Here is a 7385-nt window from a genome sequence, read left to right as displayed (position 1 = left end):
CTTAAAGTCATTCTGCCCTATTTATTTACTTTTTTTTGTTCATCAAATTTCATTTAGCCGAATAACATAGAAACTATCCAACAGTAGTTGGCTTGTTTTGATTCAGATTACATATTTCCAACTTTTTGGTCCATATATTTCCTCCTTTCCAGCACTCCATTATGTTTCCTAAGGCTTCTAAAACTCTAGTACAGTGCCCCCCAGCGGTGTGCCGTGGGCTGGATGGCAGGTAGGCGCAGTCAAATTCCATGTATTTGACATTCTACATTTTTTTTATTATGTATTTAATACACAATGAAAAATTATTTTTCATAATACAAGGGTTGCCTTTTAAGTTTTTACAATCGAATAGTAGATGGCGTTTGCGAGTTGAGACATCACTGTATTTGTGAACACTGAGGTTTGTTATTACAGTACCAGTGCCAACTTACTAATTGACCAATTAGGTTCTTGACAGTGAACGTTTGAAAGAAGTAAGCTTGTGCGAAAATGGAGATCACTCGTGAGGGTTTGCGTTGGATGATTTTAAAAAAGGCTTTACTCAACGACAATGCATAGAATCACTTCAAACAACTTTTGGTTACAAAGCACCGTCAGAGAAGACTGTTTACAATTGGTTTGTAGAATTTCATCGTAGTCGAGCGTTCGTCAGTGATGAATGTCCTGAAAGTCGACCAAAATCAGTAGTCTGAGAAAAATGGACGCTGTGCGCAATATGATTGAAGATGATCGGCATGTGACTTACAGGTAGATAGAGGGGTCTCTAGGCATATTGAAGACTGTAATACTAAATAATTTTCATGTGCATTTAGGTGTGAGAAAGAAAGAAAGGTGTGAGAATTGATGTCTTATTGCCCGTATTCCCCCCATTTATCACCTAATGACTTTTTGTTCCACACTGTCAAACAAAATATGCACGGACATCGATTTTAATCACCTCAAGAAGCTGATGATTTCAAAATTCATATTTCTACGATATTTGGATGCTTCAGAGTGGCAAAAATGTTTCCAGAAATGATTTGAATATATGCAAAAGTATATAGACTTAAATAAAATACTTTGTTTCGCAATTGTTCGCTTATTTTTCAATTTTTGTAAAAACTTAAAAGGCAACCCTCGTATAGTCTATTTTTCAAAATGTATAGAATAATTATTATAAGTCAATGATTTTTCAGCGGTCCATATATTTTAGCTTTAGATATGCTGCGGAGTTCTAGGAATTTTGGTGTCGTAAGTGAGAAAAGGTTGCGGAAAACTGGTCTAGTAGATCCCTCCAGTGTCCACTGGAGGCGATATTGTCCACCTTAGGGATCGCTGATGTAGATCCATACCGAATACTGAAGTTCAGTTAATAAAGCAGAAACGTATCGGGTCTTGAAGTTGGTCGCAAGAATGATGCAATCTCTCATATTTTTCTTCTTTATCAGCCGTCTCTCCACTGCTTGATGTAGGTGTCTTCATTAGAAGACATTAGACTTCCAATCTTCTCTAGTTTGGGATTTTTCGAACCACAATAGGGACAATGTCATCGGTCCATCTTTTTGGCCGGCCTATTCCCTTCTTCACGTCCAATGGTATCCACTGCAGAACTCTGTATGCCCATCTGGCCGTTCCTTGTCTCACAACATGACCCGCCCATTGCCACTTTAGTTTGGCAACACTGTCTATTACATCGTTATCGATGTATCCTTTGTCCGGCGTCTGATTTCTTTGTTTATTTTATTTCTCAGACTAGGATTTGTCTCTCCATAGAACGCTGTGCACATCTCAATTTACATACGGTTTCCGTTATCAAGGTAATAGTTTCCAGACCATATGTAAGTACAGGGAGGACACATGTCTCGAGTACTTTTCGTTATAGATTTATGGGAATATCCTTATTCTCAAGGACATGATAGAGTTTTCCAAAAGCTGCTCAACTAGTCTAATTCTTCTGGGTATTTCTGCTGCCTGATTTGCACTCCTTAATTTGATCTTACGTTCGAGATAGATGTATTCTTTAACAGCTTAAATTTTCTTATTATTAATTATAATACTGCTGTTGAACGGATTCATGATTTTGGTTTTATTTATGTTCATCATGATGCTCCATGGAGCTCTTTTATCATGATATAAAGTTCTTTTGGATCTTCACTGATGAGTACTATGTCATCTGCGAAGCAGAAATGACTAGAATATGTTCCATCTCTCACCATACAATAAAAATTGTTAACATACACAAACACTATTTATTAATTTATTGGATGATTTATATAGCTCCGTTTTTGTGAAAAATCACCTTAAGGGCGCAATCACATATAGACACATACATGTGTGTATATCAAGATATCAAATTTTATACTATCATTAATAATAAAAATCCAGTTACACCCGCATAGAATAAAATCATAAAAGTGTTATATTAAACAACTCATTATAAAAAGAGAAAAATTAGTAGTTGCAACTTTGACTGTTTGAATGGGAACTTGGTTTTTGACAAGTTTTTGCATCACCATGATTTATGGCTATGCTGTTGTCGGGTTTGCCATAGGTTCACAGAAATGTACACTGCTCAATGTTGTTTTACTAAGGGTGCCTGAAGGAGAAGGTCTACACAGAGGCTACCTACTGAGGTGATTCAGTCGTAGCCAGGAGATCCTCTGCAAAGGAAGCTGGATATGCGGGCAGGCTCAAAAGTTCCTTCATTAGAAGGTGTAGAGTAGGGGTGGCGAACAAGGGACCCCGTGGTCAGGCAGTGACCCGTGTGAGAAATTATCTAACTCGCTTGAACTTTAATGGTGAGGACTGACCGGAGCCATTTTGTTGTAAAGTAACACGTTACAAAGCGAGTATTCGTATAGTCAGTACAGCGAGCCGAGTGCTCCATCCATAGTCGGAGCGCCCGACGTTACGACATTACGATGAAATGCTCCGGTCAGTCCCCACCTTAGAAGATAGAACCCGGCGTCAACAGTACTTTTTACTATATGCTGTTCCCATGACAACGTTTGGAAAACGTATCATAATGTCAAACCGACTTCACATATAATGTACGTAACATAGTGTGGACTTTTATCATATATAATGCAAACAACATTGTCTTTTTGTATTATTGTTTTAATAAATCGGCCTTTTTTTTTTTTTTTTAGATGGGAATTGCATTTATTATTTACCTTGCTTATTATGTACAAGGTTTATAGATTATTTAGTGGATTTTTGTTTCTTCTAGCTAATTAAATATGTTTTTATTTGAATCTGTGTTGGGAACAGGAGGAATCATCTAGTGTGGGTCAAATAGGAACTTCTCTGCATTTGCTCATTGCTGGAAGGAAACCACGTAAAACTCCTCAGGAGAAAGCGGACTGTTGACTGTCATCAGCAGACCTTCCGTTCCACTAGAAGAGGGTTCGGCATTTTGTGTCCTACTTTGGATGTTACCAATGTCCTTCACTATTTTTATCATGTATGATACTACCTCTCGTGACAGTTCCTTATGAACTATCACGGATTCGATGTTGGATAGATCCTCACCCAGGCTCCTGCAACGCGCCTCCAGCTGTTGTCTTTGAAAGCTGAAAAGGGGGCAAAGCATCAACAGGTGAGGGACATCTTGAGGTGTCTCATCATCACACATACAGCTGTCGATCTCGGAGATCTTGAAACGATGTAGGTAGCTCATGAACCCACCGTGACCCGTAAGGATTTGAGTGAGCTCAAAGCCAGGTTTCAGCAGTCTCCTGAAATCAAAGGCATGGAAAATGGTTGGTAAGAACATTTTGGTTACCTTCCCGGTGGTTTTGTTCAAATAACGATCGTTCCAGAGTTGGAGGGTCCTGCTTCTAATTTTCCTTTTGGCAAAACTTAGCGGGAAGTTGGCATAGTCAGGGGCAGTCTTCTTGAGTGTTGCCTCCCGGGCCTTTTCATCCGCCTTTTCGTTCCCTAGGATACCGCAGTGACCCCTTATCCAGCCGATATACACATTCTGATGTCTGCATCTTAACTTTTGAATATCTGTTCCATGACAATAGGGTTGATCGAATTTCGGTCCGCTATTGCGTGGACGCCAGATTTACAGTCTGTCAGGATCGTTATCTGCTTCCATCTGTTTGGGGGTTTTTTCAAAACATAAAACAAGGCTTCTTTGATCGCATAAAGTTCCGCCTGGAACAGAGAACAGAAGTCGTCGAGTTTCAACTTCCTCTACGGCAGCTCTCTCACGCCATCGAAGGGTACAAAAGCTGCACCTACTTTGCCGTTCAAGAGACTACCATCGGTGAAGATCCTCAACTCTTCCTGCAATGTCCCAGGTAGAATCTGGTCATCGTAGCCGTGATATATGGAAAGTCGTTCAGCTGGATGAGGGAGGGAGAAGTAGTCTCCGACTCCCTGGTAGAATCTGTCTTCCGGCAGGTCCTGCAAGATAAGGCTTTTCTTGACTGCGTATGCCTCAGCAAGCTCCCTAATCCTCAGATCGAGTGGCATAAATCCACTTAAAACCTGAGCTGAAACAAGGGAGATTGTCCTGTACCCTTTGCATGACCTGATAGCAATATGTCTTTGCATGGAGTCCAGTTTCTTTCTGATGACTTTTTTGCGAACCGCTTCCACCCACACGCTTGAGGCATATGTTATCAGAAGTTCTACAGCGCCTATATATATTTGCTGCATAACTTCCGGTGACGCTCCCCATGTCGGTTCGGCGGCTCTCAAGAGTTTGTTCTTGATGCCAGCTGCTTTTTTGCAAATGTTGTCAACGTGTTGAGACCAATTTAGGTTGCGGTCTATGGTGAGGCCCAAAACCTTGAAATGGTCTACGAATTGCAACCGGACTCCGTTCATGTATATTTCCGGCTGGCGGTCCTTTCGTCTGGTAATAAACATCGCGTTCGTTTTATCTTCTGCAAAATGGAGTTTGGCCTTAATTCCCCATGTAGTGATGGTTTTCAGGGCGTTATCCGTCATTATCTCGAGATCCGTCGTGCTGTCGGCCACAGCCGTCAAGAGAAGGTCGTCCGCGAATGCCCTCAGTTCTACCCCCTGGCCCAAGTCTTTCTGGAGTACATCATCCAAGATGTAGTTCCAGAAGCTTGGTCCGCAGGAAGATCCCTGAACGCATCCTTTGGTCGTGACCTTCTCGAGAGTGGCATCAAAATGTGACAACACGACTTTCCTCTGTTGATGATAACTTTTCACCAGCAAGAACAAGTTCCTAGGACACTTTTTACTTCTAAGTTGGCACATTAAAAATGGCCACCAGGCATTATCGAAAGCTCCCCGTATGTCAAGCGAAATCACGACGATCATTTTCTTGTCTTGCAGTGCCGTCCTGATTACCTTGACTGAGGCATTGAGAGCATCCTCTGTCGATTTTTGGGGTGTGAATCCATATTGTTTCGGACTTAACTTACCGTTACGATGAAAATGCCAGTTAATCCGATTGATCATCATCTTTTCGAGTACTTTTCCAAACACCGAAATGAGTCCGATCGGTCTGTAGGACTTAATATCTTGAAGGTCGTCCTTACCTGGTTTGGGTATGACTATGATCCTCGCTGTTTTCCATGGAATCGGGAAGTGGTTCAGTCTGAGACATGCGTTGTACATACCTAATACTAATGACCTGTCTGCGTTGAAGAAGTGAAGGCAGATGTCCGCGGTGAAGTGATCTTCGCCGGGCGCCTTCTCCGGATTGATGTTCAATAATATGTCCTCAATCTCCTCCACCGTAAATAAATCGGCCTATGTGACCCGCTAAATGGATTTTTTTTTAAATAAAAAATTTGGCCCACTTTCGAAAAAGATTCGCATCCTTGGTGTAGAGCATGGGTCGGCAACCTTTTGTTGTAAAAGGGCCAAATATTTTTCATGGGGATCAGTGCGGGCCGCACTTGCAGTAGGTATACATACAATATTTATGTACAAATATTTTTGTTTTAAAAATAAAACGCTAAGTGTATATTTTAACGACATTTTTTGTATTTAATAAAATCAATGAGAGTCCCTTCGCTCCCTTTCTCGCTTCCTTTCACTCGATTGTGTATAATATCGTCCGTCATGTGCGTTGCGGCGAGAATCTCGCGGGCCGCACCAAGATGTCTCGCGGGCCGCATGCGGCCCGCGGGCCGCAGGTTGCCGACCCATGGTGTAGAGCATATATTTGAGCTTGTGGTGGACACTTTGGAGTTTTTAAAAAATTTAATCTAATAAATGTAATTTTACACTTTTATTTTGTTTCATTTTCTTGCTTCAATAAATTTTTAATGTGGATTTCAATTTGAGTGTGACTTGTGATTAATTTAATGTGGATTTCAATTTGAGTGTGACTTGTAATTTGAGTCTGTAAATGAATCACCTGTAAATTTGTTTGTAAGAGAAATAGCGATGCTAATAACAGATGTCAATAACGCTCCCATTAACCCTGCAACACATAAGACCCATCCTCACCTACGCCTTTCCGGTTTAGGGAAGCATACCCGAATGTCAACACAGATCACTACAGGTAACACAAAACAAAGTGATTAGAATCATACACCAAGGCGCTGCAACCTCAAAAAACTACATGTAGAAAAACACATACCAACATTAGAGGAATTTTAGCTGGTGCAAACTAGAAAATTCTACTAGACACTTCCATCACACACAAACCCACTCATCAATACGACGAGGACAGCCTCTACAGGTACACTTACAGGCTGCGGAAACATTACCTAATGTTCGGAACGAGACCTCCAGACTGATTGGCTAGCAGCAGCAGCGGATTGCCTCCTCGCCTCCTACCTAATCTTATATTTTCTTTCAGCTAGATTAAGATTATTTAAGTTCAAATATTTAAGTTAGACTAATGTTAAGATGTTGCTGCAGACCAATCCGCAGAATTGAGACCCGAGAGGAGTGAAGATGTATTGTAAATAACATATGTATTTAGATAACTTATTTAGCATGTATTAAAATATATTCATAACAAATGTATTTCCTTTCAGCAGTTGATAAAGTGTCAAATATTTAAATATTGCGTAGTGTTTTTCATTAGATTTCGCATAGCAAGTGAAGTGTGAAATATTCAAATTTCGCGTAGTGTTTTCCCTTAGATTTCGCGCATGGTTTTTAATTTGCCACTTTCCTCACGAAAGTGTTTGCTTTGATTTTTCTTCAATATTTTTCTTGAATGGAGTCGATGCGTATAGCGCAGTTACTCCATAAGTGTAAAAGTGTAAAATCGTGTCCCATCAGGAACAATTAAATGTAGAATAAGTGAAAAAAAACTCTTTACTACTTTCTACTCGGCTGTCCAAATTTAAAACACAGTAAGAGACATTTTTTTTGTAGTACGTTTTTTTTGCATTTTCGGACTAAGTAGAGTCTACTTAGTCCATAAATGGAAAAAAAACGTACTACAAAAAAATGTC

Source organism: Brachycentrus maculatus, unplaced genomic scaffold (assembly GCF_059751285.1).
Source record: "Brachycentrus maculatus isolate JH-2025_06_01 unplaced genomic scaffold, ASM5975128v1 h1tg000242l, whole genome shotgun sequence".
NCBI classification, from domain to species: Eukaryota; Metazoa; Arthropoda; class Insecta; order Trichoptera; family Brachycentridae; genus Brachycentrus; species Brachycentrus maculatus.
The sequence above is the reverse complement of the archived record's forward strand: the minus strand, read 5'-3'. Positions refer to the sequence as shown.